The 23,948-nt window shown below is 46.1% G+C and overlaps 1 protein-coding gene across 1 annotated transcript in view; it reads right to left on the bottom strand.

Moving 5' to 3' along the window:
• The window catches only part of LOC138981739 (nucleolysin TIAR-like), a gene marked incomplete in the record, with an annotated part of 159,070 nt that overhangs the window by 80,582 nt on the left and 54,540 nt on the right, over positions 1 to 23,948 (bottom strand).

The following is a 23,948-nucleotide window of genomic DNA, read 5'->3' as shown; positions in this document are numbered from 1 at the left end:
CAGTTCATTTAACGCATGTCATTAACATCCTGACCCCTCTGCCTGTAGATCTCTCTCGATACAACCACGACGGCTCCGCTTTCTCCTTTCAAATCACCCTCCCAACTCCAACCTCCCCCCCCCCCCCCCCCCCCCCCCACCCTTCCTCTGCCTGTCGATTTGTCTCGATACTACTACGATGGCTCCGTTTTCTCTTTACCCCCCCCCCCCCCCCCCCCTTGGCTTTCCCCTTTGATGACACACTATTTTTTTTTAACTAGGTCTCCCCTTCCTAGAGAAGCTGTGGAAGCAGACTGGCAGAAACTCTACACCCGGAAAATCATTTCTGCCGGCAGCTCCTCTGTCAACGATGCAAAAATGCCATTATTTTGTCATTTCGATTCTAACTCATATTCTTAAAGGGAGTCAGCTCGGGTGCACCCGATTATATCCTTTAAACAAAAACGAAAAACAAAAAAGACTGCAGAAGAACGGCAGAGTTTCACAACAAATGACTAACGAAACAAGACACCCGCCACACGACCATACACGTCATCTATATCTCCTTTTCTTCCGATTTCCGATGATAATATAGTGTGTGCTATTTTGCAAATGTTGATAATCTCGGGAATTACGTATGTTTCCAAAGACAAACAAACAAGGGTGAATGAACTGAAATGACAGATATCCGCCAAGTTCAGCAGAGAAACCATAGTCATGCGTACAGATTAAAACAGACAAGTCATCGTCTCAATCCGATTTCGTTTTTTCCCCTGAAACCAAAAGAAAGCCGTACTTAAGTCACGCCATACAGACCATATTCATGTGTCATATTCACAAAGAGCTTCCAAAAGCAACGGACACGGTACAGCAAGAACAGTTTTTAGAATAAAGTAAATGTACAAAATGTACTGACGAAAGGTATTAGCCTGAGGAAGAGGTCTCCTCTACAGATGATGAGATATGGGGACCTTTTTCCTCTCCACTGAACAAGAGAAAGAGATCATTTGAAAAGCGATCTGTCGTTGTTTTGTGAATAAAGTACTCTAATTTTAGAACTTGGAACAACGTCTTCATGTATCCGAAACTAAAACGCCGTCTACGCCGTGTACCCGCATTTAAAGAATTTGGAACCTAGTCTACGCGTGCATTGGAATATGAAATGCTACATACGCGTGTACTGGAGTTTTTAGAATTTGGAATAAAGTCACCACGTGTATTCCAATCTGAAACACCGTCTATGCGTGTGCTCGAATAAGGAACCCGGTGAAATTTGTCTCTGCGAGTGCACTCATCGAAAATTAAGTTTGAAACTGTATCTCACGCTTGGTAGAATTTTTTAAAAGATTGAATTGACGCCTGTCTGTGCGGTGAGACCACCATCGAAATTCTGCGTCCCTGTGTGCTGCTCGTAATCAGGTGGAGTCAGGACTGGTGTTATCAGGCTGATTTCGCCATGATGTCCTGTGCTGATTTAGGTGTGATGTCCTTTGCGTGTGTCGAAGAATGAGGTCGACTTTGAAATTAGGTTCACGTCTACGTAATAATGCAAGAGTGCGAGAGTACAGAGAGGTGAGGGAGCTGTTCTCTAGCACTCAAATGACTGTCAACGATAGTAGTGTGCCTACCACAACGAGGCATTGTTGGCTGTCGGATGAGACAGGGCATGACCCCGCATGAATACACGTACCCTTGCATCGAACTTTAAGCTTATCGTCGCGTCATCAATGGCTTGCGACAGCACTGTACTGAAAACCAACAAACCACCAATGCGAGGCGTTTTTGTTGATGTTTGTTTATCAATTGTTGCAGCTTTTTTTTTTCATAGAGAGAGCCTGTGTTAAGTATGTGGTCTACCAAGCAAACGGCAACACAGGCTGCCTACCACTAAAACCTCGTTTTACCACAAAGCAAGAGAAATGCATACCTAAATCACTGATTGCGCTGGAAAATACACCCCTTCCCCTGCCCCCAAACAACACGCGAATTCAACCCCACCCCACCCACCATACAAGACACCCTAACCATCAATCAAACACACACACACATCATGCACACACAAACACACATTCTTTCTTTCTTTATTTGGTGTTTAACGTCGTTTTCAACCACGAAGGTTATATCGCGACGAGGGAAAGGGGGAGATGGGATAGGGGAAAGGGGGATAGAGCCATTTGTTAAGTGTTTCTTGTTCACAAAAGCACTAATCAAAAAATTGCTCCAGGGGCTTGCAACGTAGTACAATATATGACCTTACTGGGAGAATGCAAGTTTCCAGTACAAAGGACTTAACATTTCTTACATACTGCTTGACTAAAATCTTTACAAACATTGACTATATTCTATACAAGAACCACTTAACAAGGGTTAAAGGAGAAACAGAATCCGTTAGTCGCCTCACACGACATGCGGGGTGCAGAGAAATAAGGATGTGGAAAAGAAGACTTTTGGTAAGTGAAATAAAGGTGATGGATCCAGTCAGGTAGAAATAAGACAACAAGAAAAGAATTGGAAAACTGCAGGGAATAGTAGGGAGAGTTTTCTTGGAAGGAAATATAGGTGAAAGGACTGGTAAGGCAGAAATAAGACAAAAGAAGAGAAGAAACAGAACCGTTAGTCGCCTCTTACGACATGCTGGGTAGCATCGGGTAAATTCTTTCTAGTCCCAACCAATATGGGACTCCCCCTAACCCGCGGGGGGTACACAAACACACACACGCGCCAGTTTGTTGCCACACGGTGAGAGCGTTGTTAGCTGAGCTTTCAGCACGTGCGCTACGTTAGGCGAGTGTCATTGCCAGCGATGATGGGCTGGAATCAGACGGCACGTTACCCTCACCCTCGGCCTCATCGATTCATGCCTTCGAATTTCACGGCATAAAAGGCCGGTCAAAAAATGCAAACAAGGAGAAAAGGGCTCGGTCAACAGGGACACAGACCGGATGGGAACAATGCACATAAACAGAGAACTCAACACAACGCCACTGTGGCTCTACCTCTCTCTCTCTCTTTCTCTCAGACGCACCCGAGTCCCGATTTGTTGTGTGTGTCGTTATGGGGCTGAAAAACTCTCTTGATGTTTAAAGCAGTGCGGACCCACGTGCGCACGCCCGAACGCGCATAGAAGAGTTGAGATGGAGAGAGAGAGGGGGGGAGAGAGAGGGGGGGAGAGAGGGGGGGAGAGAGAGGGGGGGAGAGAGAGGGGGGGGAGAGAGAGGGGGGGAGAGAGAGGGGGGGAGAGAGAGGGGGGGGGAGAGAGAGGGGGGGAGAGAGAGAGGGAGAGAGAGAGGGAGAGAGGGAGAGAGAGAGGGAGAGAGAGAGGGAGAGAGAGAGGGAGAGATCTTTCATTTAACCATGTTATGAAAAAATATTTTTTAAATCTACGTGTAGCAAATAACTCTCAACACCTCGTTTCTGTCTCCCCTTTCCGTTGTAACTTCACTGACGAATTTCAAACTACTGCAATTTAATTTCGAATTAACACCATATTTCTTCGACGTGACGCCAATTAACACCTTTTAACTCCACTCGTCCTCTCTCCCTTTCTCACAGGTGAAGTGCCAACGAGTTGGGGCCTGATTGCCAACTTTAAATGGAGCTAAGGTAGCCTTCAATTATGTTATTGAACAAGACTCATTACTGTCCATGACAATACGAACGAAAAACGTGTAGGTGTCATCTATGGTGTAATAGGTAGCATTCTCGGAGAGTATTTCGAAGAACACTGTAAAATGAACATATAGGAGCCTACACTTGCCCATGTGGAAACGTGTACAACCTAATGAAGGTGCCGTGTGTACGGTAATACGTGGCATTCCTTAAGAACACCACACAACCGCAGCCAATACATGGATTCTAAAACTTTTGCCCGAGTAGAAACGTGTACCACCCAAGGAAGGTGTCGTCTATAGGGTAATGGGTGGTATTCCAAAGGACCACCAAACTACCACAGCCCAGTAGACGGAGTAAAGAATAAAAGGCATCTAAAACGCTTGCCCTGTGTGCGTGTCCTGGCATGGGGCCAGTCAAAGGCAGGGTCCAGGGTTGGGACATGCACAACACTTTCCCCAAAGACCGTACCACTGACAATGGCGCCCTCCAGCGGTAACCAAGGAGAGGGTGCCAGTGAGCCGCGGAGCTACGCTCAGGAATCCAGTGCCAGTTGGAATCTATTGCCATCTGGTGACATCCAGCACCCCCTCCCGTCCCTACATATCTCCCTTGCCATTTAGAATCTACTGCAAATTGGTGACACTACTCTCCCAGCCCTTGCCCCTCCTCACCCCCTCCGCAAAGGTTTAAGAACAGGGCTGTTGGTCCCTCAAAAGGCCGATCTCGCTTTAGCGACAAAAGATCCCACTAGGTAAAAGAGCCAATAAGGCTCACAACCCGTCCGTCGGCCGTTCTTCCCCCCCATGCCATTAAAACTCCGGGTGAAACTACAGCACGCACACCTTCACAATGCCCGCAGAAATAGATCACTCAATGCCCCCTCCCCTTAGCCCCCCCCCCCCCCCCCTCTTTCTATTCTATCTCCCCTCCCCACGCTAAAACCCCATTCCCCGAGTCACCCCAATAGCTATTCGGATTTAAAGAAGAAGCAGAAAAAAGGCAAGCACACATACCCTGACACATGAACAGAAAAAATATAAAGAGAAATCACCTTTCATTCCCCTAAAGCCAGATCCTAAAACTGTCTCCTCCATTCTTTTATAAAGCCACATTCCTTCTCCCCCCAAAAATATGACCTGATCAGGCTAGCCACGAAAAGAATGCGTTAAAGTTATACTTCTTGTACAAGCGATCATGTGCACCACTTGAGACCGGCTTAGGATTGTCCTTGGAATAACAACATCCTTCCCCTTCAACACACACACAAACAAACGACAGCCTGGCTGCTTCCTGCGCAGACCACTACATTTTTATTCTCACTTCATTTCTCGAACTGACATAGGTCTCACTTTCAAGATTAATTCAGCACACAAAAATGGCCAAATTACACAGAAAGCAGTAAGACTTTTCATTGAGTTTCAGAGAGTCCAATCGGAAGATTGTTCTTACCCCATGTAAAATGTAGGGCAGCTCAGAAAAGTCGTACGAAATGTATCTTTAACCCAATTCAGTCGTGGTGGGATTCAACAAGACGTGGTTTTTATCGGGGGGTGCTGAAAAAGAGGGGGGGGGGGGGCATGAACGGCAAAAAGACATACACTACGTTACAGACAGCGCTTGGGCATTATTCATGCGGTCCGAATCACAAAAGGCGTTTACTTCCCTCTTTCAAGCCGAGCCTTTTCTATCACTGAGAATAGCCTTCACACACTTAAACACCTTGAAGAGGAGAACGAGTCGGTGCACATTCAAAACATAACGGGGAAAAGTACCGGCTTGAAAGTCCAACCTTGGAATACACACGCCGGAGCGAGAAAGAGTCACAAAAAAATCGAGCGAATCGAACTCCGACATTTATGTTTCTTTTCAAACCTGCTCTCATCAGCTTTCGTACCTATCTATTTTCGCGGCTTTCTTTCTATCTTTTTATAAGTGAATGTGTGTGTAGAAAGCGGGTCGAGACGAACGCCACTTGATGACGTATCGACGACACAGATCATGAATCACAATGCGCGCGTCAGGTGACATTCAATTTGAATCGCTGACGCTCTTCCCCATTTCAAATTCATTTTATTCAGCCAAGGAAAAACCTGTGACTGTGCACACACAGTACTCTCGATCGCGATCCGACCACTACAGTTAAAAGATACATTCCCACTCGAGTAAGCGTTTTATATGAACACCATTTTTTGACATGCCAATGCACACCATCTCAGATAATATGCCAAGAATTGTCTCGCGGGGAAAGAGTATTCATCACCATCAACTCACACACATACTTATAACCACTGCTTTTTTGTCCCTTTTTCTTTTTGTTTGGCTAAATTCATTTTGCAGACATATATGTGTGTCATTTGCAAAATTAATTTCCCAAAAAAAGCCCCTCTGCTCAGAAAGTAGTCAGACGATTGATTTTCGGTATGTGTTTAGGTATGAGAATGCCCATTTAATAGCTACCTCAAAGCCAGGACAGCTTCAATATGGTTTACGTGATCTCTACACTAGAAGGACGGTACCTTCCCCAAGCAGACAAAATCCCACTTCAGTCTTACTTTTTCCCCCTAAACCTGGTGATTTGACCAAAGAAAACATTCGGACGTGTCCCTTCACGCTAACAAACGTTACTTTCACCTGCACGAATGCAGAACACTTCAAGTTCATGCGTTGAGCAACGCCCTACGCGCAAAAAGAAAAACTCTACAAACCACTCTGGACAACGAATCGCACCCAGAAAACGACCATGTTGCCCAACATTTATTTTCAACTTAGTCTAGACCACACACAAAAACACCAACACTTTACGACTGAAAATGTGAAATCCAAAGCCACGCGTTAGTAAACTTGATAATCTTTAACTTTAGCGTGGTGCCGTACACTTTATGTTTACATTTATTGGACACTCACGTCATGGGGACTTTTTTTATATTCCTTTTGCGGTACATCAATGTGTCCCTTTGTGGCGGGTTAAAAAACGGTCATACACGTAAAATTCCACTCGTGCAAAAAAACACGAGTGTACGTGGGAGTTTCAGCCCACGAACGCAGAAGAAGAAGAAGAAGAAGTCCCTTTGTAGGACAAAAGAGGACGTACAATACAATCAAGCAATAAGGTTTTCATTGTCAACAATTGTGTCCTATGACACATCATTCTACGAATTCCACACTAACAATCACATCAACGAATACTGTTTTATATGGGGGTTGGGGGGACCGAGTGGGAGAACACAATTATTTCTTCTTCCACAGGAACACGTACAGCAATAACGCACAGTTTGCAAGAACTGTCATCGCAGGCTGGGTTGCGGTGGGGTTAGAGAAACATTTCAGGCCTGATGACACGTTGAAATGTCATGATAGCAAGTACATCCTGCTATCGGGACCAGGGCGAAATAACGGTCACAGTGGGACACAGACAGGGACTACAAAAGCTGCAGCCAACACAGGGATGGTGGCATTTTTATTTCCCAAACTGCTGTCGTCAAAAATACATCCCAGCGAGAGCTTTCCTCGCTTGCGGCAAGTCATTTATTCCTTGGTGTATCGCCGAACTCTTTCAACCAAAAAGAAAAAAAATGTGTCGGCTGAATTTTGGGATAATGGCTGTGTGACCCGGCTGCACACACACATTATTCCGTCATTAGCATACGGTGGTGTGGCGCTGTACGAATCAATTCAGTTTACACATTGTGCTGAGCGACTCAAACCACTTGATTATATGCATGTTGTATTGTGCGTAATGGCTTTGTTCTATATCCATGTCTGAGCAAGTTGTGTGTGTCTATGTTTTTGTGTAATGTGTCAGGTGGAGGGGACGGGGGGGGGGGGGGGGGGGGGGGGCACAAAACGTGTGTCTAGATGTGTGTGTGTGTGTGTGTGTGTGTGCGAGTTCGTTTCTATTCACGTTCGTCTCTTGACAGTCTATATTCCATCTGCTTTTACGCGTCTGTGTTTGTCCCAACGGTCATATTTGTATCCCTGCATCCGTCCCAGATACGATCTCTTTAAACCCTCCGCTAGACCAGCGCAACAAAGTGTACAAGCAACAACGAGGAGACATAAAGCCCCCAAGCGATCCAGCAACACAGTCCCACCTGAACGGTTCTTTACCCAACACGACATCAAAAGGACTCGGGTCAGCGAACAAAGGACAGGTGAAAGAGACCCGACATCAGAGGGGTGGAGAAAGGTGTGAGGGTTGTGGAATGGGTAAAGTGATGGGGTGGTCTCACACCCACCCCACAATGACTATCTACATCTGTTGCCCCCACAGCCGTCACCCTTGCATCAGCCTGTGTGGACTGTTTCATCAACATCACAAGTACAGTGGTGTCAACAGTTGCGTCGACACTACAACTGCTCTCTTCTTTGTCCCTGTTACCATCAGCAATAATAACCCAACAGTTTGGACTGACATTACAATTGTTACTGAATGTGCTATTGTTCACTCATGCTGTGCGGATACTTCGTGTAAACCCCACCTGTTAGCCCATATACAACTGCAACAGAACAACATACAAATTATACATGTTTTAAAATCTCGTCCGTTTTGTGAGACTCCACGATTCGTCTTTTGTTTGTTTTGTTTTTTCGTGGGTGGGTTTGGGGGTTGTTTGCGGAAAATCAAAAGGGGTTTAAGTCCTGGTCTCGTTTTCTAGTTTGTATTGGGCACGCGCAAGCTTGTCTGGAATAAAAATACCACCCACTACAAACAGCTAGCTGAAAACCACTTCGACATTTGAGTTCCGATTGCTCTTCTTGTCCAATAAGGGCAGCTGCTCAAAGGCTCAATGGCCTTAAAATACACCAACAACGATCTCTCCATCTGGCCATAGACCATTTATCCAACAACAACTAAAATACGCGTCCCTGAAGTGTTCACTGACGTTACAGTCGTGTTAATCCACTTCAGCACCATCAGCAAACTGAGAGGTCGCCGTCAACAGATACTCACATCAAAATGTATAGCACTTCAGAAGTCATCCAGAATACAATCCCTCGCTTTTGTGTCCAAGTACAACAACAGACCAACATGGTCACGTCCACAAAAGGAGGCTCTTTGGGTGAAACCCTTCTTTTATCCCCCTATCGTCAAGTGACACCAATGGCACACTTGACGCCAATGGCACCGACCAGTCACCGGGTGTCCACAAAGAGCTACATCTAAAACACCACTTCCTGGTCTGCTGGTGCCACCTAAACACTTCCCTGTTAACAATCAGAGGCAACAGACTTTAAGTAGAGACTTTAGCATTCTACCCTTCGCCACTTCAGTGACATGTACAGCACCAACCCACTGACACCAATATTCAATCACAAACACAAAAACCACTCTAGCAATAGAACTCATGTCGGTTGTTTGTTTTTCCATCAACAGAGCCATCAAATCTACTAGACACTAAATCCAAGGGGAAAAAACACCTGCGTTGGTCCCTCCAATTTCCCAACTACTGCAACGGCTGAAACCTACGAATTTCAAAGCTCGCTGTCATCCCTTCATACACCAGATCACTACCATTATCTTCGGTCCTAGCAGGAAAGAGGAAACCCATCAAATCTACTGACCAAAATAAACGACCTCAGCAATATCAAACCTCAATGCTTCTTTTTTTCCTGTCACAAAGGCAGCTCGAACCATCCAACTGATCCAACCTTCTATCAACACATATTGATGTCTACGATATTGAAACCTCATTTTTCTGCCCACACCAACCAACAAAAGACCCATCAAATCTGTAGCACCAAAAACATGACCTGTGGAATAACTGCTCGCGTTCGTCCTCCTGCTTGTCCGCCGTCTCTTAGCAACTAGCCAACAACATATAATCACGTACACACCATAGAAATCTCTTCTGGGCCCATTCGCACAACAAAAGACCAAATCAAATCTACGGTACCAAAAGTGTGACCCCAAAAGAATACTCGCGTTCGTCTCTGCATTGGTTCAATCAGGGACCATTACAAAGCCAGTGACCAACCGAAAACATTCAATACACAAACTCCATGTTGTCTTAGTAATACTACAGTAGTCCCATTGCTGCTACTAAAATGTGACCTTACTGCGCACAAACTTCCCATTTAACGGGTTCAACATTAAATCAATGCATTACTTTCAAAATAAATGGGTCAGTCAATTCCATACTTGACCGATTCATCAGAAATAGAATTGTCGACAAACTCGACTAACCGCCAAAAGAATGGTCGTCTCAAACTAATGTGTCAAGAACAACGATCGACACCTGTCACAACTCCAACTACCGCCACTACTTCTTCTACTACCATTTCTACCGATGCTACGACTTCTAACACACACACACACACACACACCCTCAAACCCCCGAATGACTCGTGTTCGTCTTTCTGCTCGCTGTCCATTCCAAAAAACATCGAGGACAAGAGCAACAACAAGTACGGCAGCCAGCAGCAGGCAAGTGACAGCTCACCATCAAGGGTCCATCATGGCGGTGTGCCATCCTGCAGCCCGACACAGAAGCGAGCGGCCAGCCCGCCCCAGGAAGGAAGGACGGCCCAATCCAATCAGGCAAATCAAAAAATGTATCGACCAGCACGTGAAACCCGCTTCCAAAACCATTTCCGACACGTCTCCAGGTTTCTTCCCGCCAGCTACCGCCTCTCTGTCAGCTGCCGGCCAAGGGGCAGGCACCGGCTAGAGACTGAGACAGGGACACGGAGAAGGGAGGAGACAGAAAAAGAGCGAGGGGAGGAAAAGGTCATTCTCTCCTCTCGGAATCGTAAAGGGGTATAAAACGACATGACGTGCCAGGCGGTCGGGGGTTGAAAGAGAGGAATGACTTGCAATGGCTAATACAGCCATCACAAACACAACCTCCTAGGATCTTATAAACAACTTGGCCAAAATAGAAAGGTACGGCGTAGAGAGGGAGACGGAAAGACAAGAAGCGCTGTGACTCGTAATCCCAAAAGCCCTACGACCGACTCAAACAATGTTAATGGTACTATTGAGAACATCACAAAGATAATGTAAACAACAAAGACAATTTCAATGTTGCAATGAACGAGAAAAAAAGCAACCAAGACAATGTCAATAGTACAAAAAATATCGAGAAAACAACAAAGGCAATGGTACTGTCGAGAGAACAACAAAGGCAATGGTACTGTCGAGAGAACAACAAAGGCAATGGTACTATCGAGAGAACTAACAAAAAACAAAAAACAATCGTATCAGGAGCAAACAAGACTCACAATTCCACTAAAACTGGCAAAAACGAAACAAAAAACAAGTAAAATGCACAGTTGTTAACTACACACCTTTAACGGGTTATGAGTGAGTCACAGTTTTCCTAACTATGCAGTCCGACTGTGAAAAAGAGTATCAGTGGCATACTGACAACCTGATCCCCCCCCCCCCCCCCCCCCCCAACAACAACAACAACAAGAAAATCGACAAAATGTGAAGCCGCGAGAAAGAATAGGTCTGTCTCAAGAACTTTTACATACACGCACCAGCTTATGACGGAAACAGTAAACGAGTTAAGTGGGAAAACAAACAAAAAATACTGAAGTAAAAGACATGAGTTTTCGGGGGAAAAATCGACAGGATATGGCACGCAATTGTACGCTGCAAAGTAATAAACGAGTAGGCAACATCTGCTGGTTAAAACCAACAACGACTGCCTCTTTGTGACACACGATATAATAAGGTGAATACGCCAACTATGTTCTCCTCAGACTCAGCCCCTGGCTTTGTAAAAACAAGCGCGACTAAAGAAGCGAGGTCAGGAATCGAACACTTCGCAAAACAGCAAAAGAGTTAAGGAGCGTACCACAAAACCATATCCACAAAGCAGAGTAGTGTTTTTCCTCCCTCATCAAGACTAACTGTAGACCAAAACGAAAAAAGAAAAAGAATAGTACTAGGCTTATAAAAGCAATACGCCTCAATTCATAAATGCAATAAATGTAACTTCGGATGGTTTTATACCCGAACATGCCAATAACTGTAAGCCAACCCACCCCGGCAACGCGTGGGAGAAAGACAGGAGAAAGTTGAGCCTCTGCCAAGACTCCAACGGAACATGACGAGGGTTGTGAAACGAAGTACTGATGGGTAAGCGAGCTATGCAGAGTTCTAGAATTGAATCAACACTTAGGGAAAATGAACGGGGCGAGAAACAGATGCTGAAAATGAGAGAAAGATCATATCGGAATTGTCTGGTTTGACGCGGCAGTTATGGAAAAATAAAAGACGAGAAGTGTCACTGGCAGCACGTGTTGCTTTTCAAAGTTTCCTGTACAAATTGGATTGACGCTAACTATACAATGGAGACAGGGGGAAGGCAGGAAAACACAAAAACTCAACCTCGCTGACAGACCTCGAAAGATCATAACGGTCGGGTCTCGTTTGACGCGGCAGTTATGACAAAATAGAGGTCCAGAACTGTCACAAATAGCACGTGTTGCTCTGAAAATGTCCTGCACAAAGTATGAAATGGAGGCCGGGGGTGGGGGTAGGGGAGGTCGCAGAACAGAAAACTCAATCTCCCTGACAGTCATCGAAAGGAGTGTCAAATAACGACATCCGACCGTAAAAAAGGAAGAATAGAGTGTGGCAACACGTGTCCTTTTAGTTGATTCTACCTGTTGGCAAGTCAAACTGCATATGCCGCTCACACATTGACCTGTGAACTTTTCTCCCCTTGCAATTCAAGCCAGATCCGGGTTAAAAGCAAAAACACGAAACATTAAAAAAAAAGCCTGCAGGTCCGTGGACATGTTAAAACTCGCACAACCCATAAAACTTCACCAACTTTCCCAGCACGAAACGACACACATCAAACGACACGATCTCAGCGTCAGAAAAAAAAGGTGCTGAAGCGAGTCGAGTTTGACGTGGGGATCAAAGCGACAAAGTAAACTGAGTATGAAAAAAAAGGTGAGTAAAATGACGGAAGGAAGGAAGGAAGGAAGGAGTAAGTAAGGGGGTGGTGTAGAGGTGTACTCACCAGAGGGTCCTGTTTGAGAGATATGGGCACGTATTGCACGTAGTAGTAGGGGTGCATCCTCAGCCGCCGATACGTGTGGAGCGCAATGGTGGCTGGTGATGCGGGTCCACTGAGGCGCCGGGCAATTGTTGTGGCTTGGATAATAATAGGTTATTAGCGGCTGCACGGGCCACTCTCGCTGTTGGGACACGGGGTCTGGGAGGCGGCCTGCCCGCTGCCGTACCGCCCGTACCGCACCACACAGCACAGCACACAGCACCAGCACGCGCTACCCACCGACCACCGCCTCGTCTCGCTCTCTTGCTGCTGCTGCTGCCGCTGTCTCCGTATTGGGCGAGTGGTGTGACAGCCTTGCTGCACGCCCTGGGCTGGGGGACACTGAGAGAAGGACACCAGGCAGAGGAGCGAACACTTCGTTTTACTCCACGCTTCCCACTCTGTCGAATTTAGCTCGATCTCTTTCTCTCTGTATCCGCTTTGCTCTCCGGCCCACCTTGAGCCAGAAAAAGCAATCTATCCGCACAGCACCAGTAGTACTATAAACACGGGCTTAGTGGAGCTGGTATGGGGGGATCCTGTTCGATACCGATCCCACGCTCTCTCTCTATCCCTCTCTATTTCACCACCAAAGCGGACAGGAGAAGCAATCCACTTTCAATTAAACAAGGCACAGGGGGCAACTACTCCACAACGCCACACGCTATGTGTGTGACTGTGGGGACCGAGAGGTGTGGGTATAACTACCACAACAGTATAACAGTGCAGTGGGCAGCACACAGTAGAGACTGACTCCAGTGGAAGGCCGACAGACACGGGACAGCTGCAGTTGGTGGCCCACGTTCTCACACAACGTCACGACACAGGCTGGCGTCACCAACAATCCACTCTCTCTCACGGTCCCAAAGAAAACTCCGCTAGGTGCTGGTTGACGGATTAACAACACACGATGAGGGTCGACACTAGGAATAGACGAACAGCTCTGTCCTTACTCTTACTCTCGCCTGTCGATAGGTGGGTCTATGTAAATGCACACCTATCAATCAATCCATCATTTTTACCTGTGTGAAGGGAGGGAAGGGAGAGCAACTCAACTCACGCCGCCAAAGCCCCAGCTCGCCGCCGTTCGCCTTCAAAACGCGCCTGTGTGTCACCTGTGCTCACTCAGCTGTGACTGCTGCGCGATCATCTGTGTCAACCACCGCCAGCTATTGGCAGGTGGGGAGGGAAGGAGAAGGAGGAAGGGGTTAGGAGTCAACCTGAAGAGGGTGGGATCCCAATCACTCTTTTCCTTTCCTTTCTTCGCTTTTCGTGTCTCCACCGGTGCGCGATCGCTACGAGTCCAAACAAGCTGGTATCCCAGTCACTTAGTCGCCCAAACAGGAGAGAAGCGTTATAACTTTTCAATCGCTGGTTTAACGACTGTCACACACCACAAAAAGGCCGACAGAAAGAGACAGGGGAAAAAGCCAGCGACAGAATGGTGGGTAGTTGTGTCGTTGTCTAAATGGTGTGTGCTATGTGCTGCTGTGTCCTGGTTGCCCGTGTGTTAGCTTGAAAAACCTCATTTTACATGTATGGGCCTGCGTCACCTCTTTCCTTCTTCCCCTATCTCTCTCTCCCTCTCTACTCACGTCGCAATCGTGCACGCATCGGTGAACAAAGTTTTCCTTGCCCCTGGCCAATGGTGAAGATCACTCCTCTCTTATTCTTCCCATCAATAATTACTGAAGGCCACCTCTCTACTGTCTACTCTGTCCATGTTAATTACTGCAAGTTAGCCCCCCCTCCCTCTCCCTCTCTCTCTCTGACTTCCTGTAACACGCACCTCATCCCACAAAAACAAAACCCCACCTAAACAACATCCATATACATAATTTTTATACTCTATAATAATTACTGCAAACCAGATACCAAGCGGGAGGCTGATGTTGAGCAGAGCTGGACACTAATACTGAGGCATTGTCCCCAAATAGAATCAATGATGAAGCTCTCTCTCTCTGCCTCTCTTTATTGGGAGAGCCTCCTCACTTCACACATCTACCTTTTGATAACTCTCCCCCTTTCTCTCTCTATATAATTACTTCGAGCTAGGTCTCTTTTCCCTTTGTCTATCCCCTCACTCTACTCTATCTCAGCATCCACAGATCGACGCCACACATCACAAGTTCACTGGCAAAGGCCCCTGAAGTTTTAGTCAGCCGGGAGGCCTGGAGTCGCTCCGCACATAATGAAATTCAAGCCCAGACAGTCTTTATCACCCATGCCCTGCAGCCTGGCGGAATTGCATTTTATTGGCCATGCTAGCTAAACACACTCTGCAGTGGGAGAATGTCGAGGGAAGAATGAGACAAAACACGCCCCCGGGGTGTGCGAGGGGTGTCAGTACACACGGAGGGAAAAAAAAAGAAGTCTTCAGTTCCTCTCCAAAACGTGACTTTCCTTCCACATACCTACCTACCCCCTCCTCGGGTTGGTTTAACGTTAACGAAATCAATAACATTAATAGGTCGAGAGCTTAAGTACATATATAGAGATATACTCCCTCTTCGACTCCCCAACTCCTTCGCCACCCCCTCACCTTCATGCGCCCTCCACTCCCTCCTAACCTTTCCATTTACATGCACACAGACACAGGACGTCATTTGAAGCAGTTAAAGTTCGAATGATGATGATCGGTGGCGATTTTCGTGGCTGTTTTATTTACTTTTCCGTCAACGTCCTCCTGCTGTAGGGCTGGGTTGGATAAATCAATAGGTTTAATAGATCTACTGGCAACTGCACCGTCATTTCTCTCCCTCTCTTTTCCTTTCTCTTTCCCCCCATGTACACAGTATGAGGATCAAAATTCGATTTCGAATATCAGAGATCATGCTCTTGTCTGCGTCACGTATCGCTGGCGCTTTTTAGACGGAATCAATAAGCGCAACAGTTCCTGTGGATTCAGACTGAACGACAGCTCTGTCTCTCTCTCTCTCTGTCTCTCTCTCTGTCTCTCTCTCTCACACACACCACACCGGCGGTCCATTAAACGTGGAAACGAAGTGGAATGATTCCATTCGATTCTGATTACCACGGGCCATTAACTTGACATGGGAATCACCCGAAACACCAGGGTACAATACAAAACGGGTACAATCTAGAATTTCAAGTCACGGGTTACCTGGGCTGAAAACTACAGAGAAGACAGGTGGAAGTAAAAGGTAAATTTATTGAAGGTCAAGTATTTCACTCTGTTCCTAAAAGCATGCCTACAAGCTTAGCGTATTATTATGATCCATTGCAATGATTGCGGGTGCATATGTCCGCCTGTCTGTCTGACAGTCTGTCTGTCTATCTGTCTGTCCGCTTAACTGTGCGTCAGTGTATGTGTTTACTGTTCGGATTTTCCCCAGACTACGTCTGTGTCTATCTGTCGGTAGTCCGTCCGTCTATCGATCAAAAGCGTTTCTGTCAGTGTGTATGCGTGTGTGTTTGACCGCGCGTGCGTTAAGTGGATAAGAACAAGTCAAATAACTTTTCTGGTTGAAAAAGGAGGGCGATTAAAAAAAAAATCTGTACCAAATCAGCTAGGAATAGAAAAGACAACACGTAATGACATCGCTCACAATCAGCGCCTTTTACTACCGTTTCATATTTCTGCCATAAACTTACCCACCTCACGAAGCGGGGCAGTAAAAACAGACCGCTGACTGGCATCAAGACTTGGATCAATGCAAAACCCAGGGCTCAATTGTTTCTCTTTTGCACCTAGCCATTCATTCGGGATACAAAGAAAACAAAAGGGGAAGTGGCGACGGGGAAGGTTAGAACAAAGAGAGAGAGAGAGAGTTTGAGATAGATTGTGTGTGTGCGTGTGTGTGAGAGTGAGTGAATGAGTGAGTGTGAGTGAGTGTGTGTGGCGTGCGTATGTGTGTGTGCGTGTGTGTTTGTGTGTGTGTAGTTGGGTGCGCATGCGTTCGTGTGTGTGTGCGTACGTGCGCGTGGGTTTGAGTGAGAGTGAGTAGCCAGGAGGTAGCGAAGAGTAATAATACGGGCAGAAGAAAAAGAGAGGGGGACTGGAAGTTAAAGAGGGTAGGAGGAGAGATGGGGTAACTGGGTCGGAGTGGAGAGGGGTGGCATGGAACGTTCTGGTGGTCCAATAGGGTGGGACATGGATGGAGTGTCTTGACATATTGTTTCATGTTACCTGTAAAGAAATGCGCTTGGCTGTGACCAATCACCCCATCGGGGGCTAATGCTGATCAAACATTCATGTCCTTGCCACAGCAAGCGGCCATGAACACACAGGAATATCGCAACAACTAGTGTACAGTTACCAGCCTCTGCCGCTGACACCAAATGTCATACATCAGGAAATCGCACATAACAATTGCAACCGACATCTATTCCGTTCCACGTCCATCTCTCCCCACCCCACCCCCCCTCCCCGCACCCCCCGGAATGCATCGCGCCTCTTCTGGTTAGAAAGTATGATGAAATAGGCTAGAGAGAGGAGTTGACAATGGGGGGGGGGGGGGGGTTTGTGTGTGTGTGTGTGTGTGCGCGTCTGCGTGTGTGGTGTGGTGTGTGTGTGTGCGCGTCTGCGTGTGTGGTGTGGTGTGGTGTGGTGTGTGTGTGTTTGTGTGCGTTCGCGTGTGTGCTTGTTTCAAAGCTTGCTTCACATTGTGTTGCATTAGCTCTAAAAATAGTTTTCAATACTTGTGAGAGTAATCCACCTTTAATCAATCTCCCAAAACAGGAATTGGAGTTGCTCTTCCCGTATTTAGAGAAAGAAAGCAGGAATAACAGCAATTTTCTGCAAGAAAGCTCGGTTCAGTATGCGTTTTAACAACCACGGAAGATCGATTCAAGAAGCTGTAGTCTAGCAATTACCTGAATTAAAGACGGCCGTGGAGCCAATTTCTGTATCAAATTATCCCGTTGAAAGCAGAAAAGTTAGCAAAGGGAACAATGGCTTCTGACTTTGACAGACAAAACAATAACGACATTTTTGTGTAACCCTATGAGAAAAACGCATTCATTTTGAGCAGACAATGCAATGTGAACGTCAAATTTGAACGCAAAAACGCGTCCTGCTTTTCAGCTCCTTTCGTCAAATCTATAATTCTCGTTTGTTTGCTGGCAGAAAATTGCCATTGCACGGAGGGAAAAAAGTTGTCTTTGGCAAAAAAGTATCGTTTGATGTGTATCTTATACAATAACAATATACTACTGCTTGCTCTCTCTCTGTCTCTCTCTCTGCCTGTCTGTCTGTCTGCCTGTGTCTCTCTCAGTGCACTCACCTACTCTCTGGCACCCATATTTACACCCACTCTCAATTACCCTTAAGAAAAATGTACTGCCTGGATTCTATCTTGTTGTTGTTGATGGGTTTGTTGTTGCCGTTGCTGCTGTTGTTGTTGTCCGTTTTTGCTTGAGGGTGGGAGAGTGGTCGACTGCAAGTCCCTGTCAAGTTTAAAGTGGCTGTTCATAATGTTTAATAAATGCACTACTTTTAATTGAAAGTCAAAATCAAAATGACAAATTTGACGAGATGCACAGGTTCTTGACTCAAGAAGCCCCGTCGCACGAGGAAGATATAAAAACACAACAATCCAAAGTGATGACAGGCGAGGCTGAACTTATTTGTCATTAAAGGAATATACTGCACTGTAGGGAGAAAAAAATCGCTTCAAATTGTGCTTCACATCAACAAAAAAAATTCAAAGCCAAATAATTACAATCACTCACTCACTCACTCTCTGTCTCTGACCGTGTGTTATGTCTGAGTGATATGAGTGCGTGCGTGCGAGCCATAGAAACACAGCTAGGCTGATGAAGATCACTCGCTCGACATGAAAGCACGACTACACACAAAGGTGACGAACAATGTAAACGAACAAAGGAACCGCTTGGACAACATTCAACCACTCAGCAAACGGGCAGTAACTGCAGAGGCAACAGATGCAGACCCCATCCCCTCCAAAGCACCCCATTACCACCCCTCCACTCCCAGCCCCTCTCCATCAGACTGGAATAAGTATACTGGCTGCCCGTATACACAATGACTGGGCCAAACGGGCCCTTAATTTTCTGAGCACAATTATCGGCCATTACACGGGTTAGTCCCATACTGCAAATTGCCGGCCCGTCAGAGGTTGGGTCGTGTCGCTGCCGTGGCAATTACAACCCCCCCTGAAACAAATAGGGGTACTTTATTCTCCGTTGTGTGACACTATTAACCGTCCCCGTATACCACCACACTACAGCCCCTCCCACCTCACCCCCACAACTTTCAGTCCTGCTATCCCTCTTCCATGTTTCTGCCTTCAAAAAGGAAGTCTACATTTATTTCTTTTGGCTGGTAGGTGTATATTTGCGTGCGTGCTTGCGTGATGCATGCGTGCGTGTGGGTGTGTGTGTGTGAGAGAGAGTATGTCAATATGTCCGCCTATCTGTCCTTCGTATGCGCATGAGGCAGCTCTCATTTACCTCTCTACGCTGTAAATCAAGGTCACCGCATAACCTCACAGAACTTTTAAACTGAAAGACAGAAGATGCCAGTAGGTTTGAGGGAGATAGACAGAAGTCCGTACTTATTATTTTTGTCACGAATACCTGCGTCAAAAACAAATCTAAAAATGCCTCTGCGAATGGGATTAAAACAATATTCTACAACTGAGAGTCAGAGTGAGAGAGGGGAGGAGAGGGTAGAGAGAGTTCCTATTCTGTGTTGTAGTTTGCCCGCGCAGTGAAAACAGATCAAAAGTTCAAGTCTTCAGCGCAATTTAAACGGATAACATGGATGGAAGAGGACAAAATCAAAACAGATGGGAAATTGATGACAAAACCAAGTTGTTCTTGCTGCTCAGTTATTCTCAGCATGGGAGATTTGTAATGTTAATCTCATTTCCTTCTTTCGGAAACGGGCCTGTCCTGTTTCCACCCGTTGGCAATTTTTCAGAGCTGAGAACAGAAACAAGGTCAAAAAGAAAGAAAAACAGGTTTGTCTGTTTCAAAATGTTGTCCAACCTGTTCATTTTTCTAAATCAAAATGTTGCCCAAGTTGTTCATTTTTCTAAATCAAAATGTTCAGCATGTCTTCAAACATGACAACAGTGTTATTTACTGATTCCCAATTAATTGCATTTGTTTAAATTGCTATATTAACAAGAAGAGCAAACGCTCGATCGAGTCACTTTCGCAGTTCTGAATATTATATGAGGCATCAGATGGACAGGAAGAAATTGCTATTCACAACACAATGAGTCACGTTCACATAAAATTTGAGCCCGGTCACTTTTATAGTTTCCGAGAAAAGCCCAACGTTAAGTTGTGTGTTGCCGAACAGAAAAGGCTAGTTATCTCCCTTGTTTTTCTGATAACGTTCGTAAAAGGCTACAGATGTAAATACTTTGATGTAAAGAATAATCCTACAAAGTTTCAATCACATCCGATGAACTTTGTCAAAGATATAAAATGTCTAATTTTTCCTTTGACGCTGACCTGTGACCTTGAAAAAGGTCAAAGGTCAACGAAACCATCGTTAAAGTGTAGAGGTCATTGGAGGTCACGACTAAACAAAATATGAGCCCGATCGCTTTGATAGTTTCCGAGAAAAGTCCAACGTTAAGGTGGTGTCTACGGCCGGCCGGCCGGACGGCCGGCCGGCCGGCCAGACGGCCGGCCGGACAGACTAACACTGACCAATTACATAGAGTCACTTTTTCTCAAGTGACTCAAAAAATCAGTACTATTTTGAGTTCAACACGAGAAATTCCTTAAAAAGGAGAAGATTCTATATACTGCCTTTTACACATCCAAGCAACCTCAGCGCCACACCCACAGAGTTCCTTCTGCCAGGAAGGACGATTACTATTCTTAAAGTAAAAGATGACTGTATTGCGAATATCTCATCTGCAACACGAATTGCGTCTCATGTCCACCCCAAAATTACATGAGCTACTTTGTGGAGAAAAATCATTCATTATTCCGTCCTTCAGATCTGTATTACTATCAACTGCTTTGTCAAGAAGAAAAAATTGATGTCTTTGAAATATTACATCAATTGCTTGGTCAAGAAAAACTATTTTGTTGTTATGCCCTTGCGTGTTTTTGCATGAATTGCTTTGAGGAAAAAAATACATTCATAATTGCCCGCCCCCCCCCCCCCCCTTCTTTTCGTCTGTGGGATTTAACGCTCTCGCCTGAACTTAAAACAATACCATGCCTGACACGGCAGCCACCAATACTCAATTTCGCACAGCCAGTGAAAACGTTATTAGAATATTCAGCGTTCAATCAAGCAACAGACACCGTTTCACTATACGCAACCCAAAATAATTCTCCATAGATTACCCCCACCCCCCCACCCCGGGAAAAAGAAACAACAACAAAAAGAAAACACAACATTACAGGCTTCTTCCCACATCGACTTTGCTTTCACTGTCAATCAAATAGAAAACTCAGCACAAATATGACTTTTTTATCTTTGTTCCCCATCCTTCAAATCCCCAGAGTTTCGCGGAGGAGCCACAGAGTGGAGCAACCTAGTTGTGTGGATGGCAGACGACATGGCCCCCTGGTTGGCATTACGTGCTGAATGTAGGTGGGCACCCATACTAATGCCAGGCCACCCTGTCACCCACAAGATTAAAATGGTGCTCAAGAAAATAGAGATGAAGAGAACCCGACCCTTCCCAGAAGACCCTGCGCCGAAACACAAAATCCAATGATTGGTCCGCCGGGACACTTCCCTTGCGCATACATTATCAATCAAGTTGGGCGTTGAATTTCACGGCTGTCCCGCGCAAGCCACCAATCAAACGTGAAACCGCCACAGGAAACGCACTACTTCCTACCCCCCTCCCCCAAATCCCCGACCCACCTCCCACGGAAACCACTACCCCCACCTAACCACACGCCACTCCACCCCTCTTCAGACCCATCCCACCCCTAGTTTTCAATCCTCTTCATTGCAGACCTAGGTTCTGATACTTATTTATATTCATTTCATGCAAATTTTCCCCAACTGCCTCTTCTTACCCCCTCCTCTCTCCTTCTCGCGCTCGCTAAAATTTCCCCAAAGGACATTCTTATTCTTTCGCCGCATCCATCCATTTTAATTTTTATAATGGCGGAGAGCGATGTCATAAAAACAGCCACCGAGATGCCCGATAAGAAAAAGGCAAACAAAGAAGATGCATGATCGTTTAAAAACGGCGACAAAGGCGCGCGTGAGGTGTCCAATTCCAAAGCAGGTTGTTGTTTTTTGGTTGTTGGGTTTGTTTTTTAATTCTGTCCTGGGGCAAAAGTTTCGCTTCTCGGTCTTGAAGATGGCTCGCCCTGGTTCCTTTCAACTCAAATTACTGTTCATTATGCAGAATCCAACCAGCGCCCCCACAAAACAGGCCACAAGTCGTGTAGATAACATCAGGGCCGGCTGGACAGGACAAGGACAGCCCTGAACAGGGGAGAGAGAAAATGGAGCGAGGTGCACGTGGCTCTCTGACACAGCTATGCACCTGGCAAAACAGGCACAGCACAGATGCTATGGATACGTTCACAGTATTGATGGTAGGATACGACAGTGATGCCGCGAAGTGTCTTTGGCGGGGCAGGCTACCACAGGCAGTTTAAGTTGGTCGCTGCAGGCTCTTATTCTCAGCCAACCAACCACCCCCCAAACCAGGTAAAGCGCCGCCAGCACATAAAACTACTCAAGGACAGCACGAACATGCAAATAGTGTAAGAAGCGAGTGCAGCCAGGAAAGAGGAGCAGAAGAAGAGGAATAAGACAGTATAACAAGTCGCGTAAGGCGAAATTACTACATTTAGTCAAGCTGTGGAACTCACAGAATGAAACTGAACGCACTGCATTTTTTCACAATGACCGTAGTCCGCCGCTTGTGCATAACGGAGTGAAACTGACGAGCCTGTTCAGCGCGGTAGTGGTTTCGCTGTGCTGCATAGCACGCTTTTCTGTACATCTCTTCGTTTTAACTTTCTGAGCGTGTTTTTAATCCAAACATATCATATCTATATGTTTTTGGAATCAGGAACCGACAAGGAATAAGATGCAATTGTTTTTAATTTTGATCATAATTTTTATATATTTAATTTTCAGAGCTTGTTTTTAATCCAAATATAACATATTTATGTTTTTGGAATCAGGAAATGATGTAGAATAAGATGAATGTAAATTTGGATCGTTTTATATAAAAACAAAATTTATTAAAATTTTCAGATTTTTAATGACCAAAGTCATTCATTAATTTTTAAGCCACCAAGCTGAAATGCAATACCGAAGTCCGGCCTTCGTCGAAGATTGCTTTACAAAAATGTCAATCAATTTGATTGAAAAATGAGGGTGTGACACACACACACATACACATACACCACGACCCTCGTCTCGATTCCCCCTCTATGTTAAAACATTTAGTCAAAACTTGACTAAATGTAAAAAGAGAGCGTCACGACACGACACGTGCGGCACACTAGGACCAAGGCCGCGAGGCACGAGGAAGGGTTCGAACCTCCGACCCAAGGAGAAGGCGGAGGGCTAATGACGGTGGAGTGGCGGGGCCGTGACAAAGATGGACCGGCCAGCCCCTGGGAGGGACAGTGGCGGTGATAGAGCGACGCCTGCCCTGTCTGCTCCCCCTGATTTGCAGGGGAAATGAACTTCCTCCCTTCGCCCCGCGTCTTCCTGCTGGCAGCACCCTCACCCACTGCCAACAGCGGCTCCTGGACGACCCGCCCTGTATGCAGCTGACAGGGTCGCTTTCCACCGCTTCTACCGCTAATAGGCGACCCATATCTCATCCCCGACGCCAGTTTGGGCGGTCACCACTTGCGAAATCACAATCCAAGATGATTACATTGAACACATTTGTGGAAAGGAGTTTTATACGAGGCAAATCAATACAGAAGAAAACCTGCTGCTTTGACTCGCGTCAGTAAATGGCACCAAACTTGCGATCCCATAGTCGCCCATTATGAATAAGTGGGTACAAGTGGTCCAATCTGACCCCGTCAGACACAGTGCCTTAGGCGGGGAAGAGGACAAAACGCCACCCTGTGTGCTACCCCCGACAAACGTATGGCCCGTGCTGCCCTCAAACTGGCTGTCACAATCGGGCCAATAAACACGAGTTGCCGGATCACGAGAGTGCTACTTTTTCAAGTCCCCGGAACACGTCTGGGACATCCTTTTCACCCAGGCCCGTAAAACATCTCATCCACTACTAACTTTTCACGGCAGGAACCGTTAAAGTCTGCAAAGCGTTCTATGCTATCGCCTGTCTGCGGCAAACTGACAGGAAAAATTACTATACAGGGATAAACTGTTACCGTGAAGGGCTGTTTGCAACAGTTTGAACGACGCGCACCCAAGTT

This window comes from Littorina saxatilis, linkage group LG12 (assembly GCF_037325665.1).
Source record: "Littorina saxatilis isolate snail1 linkage group LG12, US_GU_Lsax_2.0, whole genome shotgun sequence".
Classification (NCBI taxonomy): Eukaryota; Metazoa; Mollusca; class Gastropoda; order Littorinimorpha; family Littorinidae; genus Littorina; species Littorina saxatilis.
The sequence above is the reverse complement of the archived record's forward strand: the minus strand, read 5'-3'. Positions and strand labels throughout refer to the sequence as shown.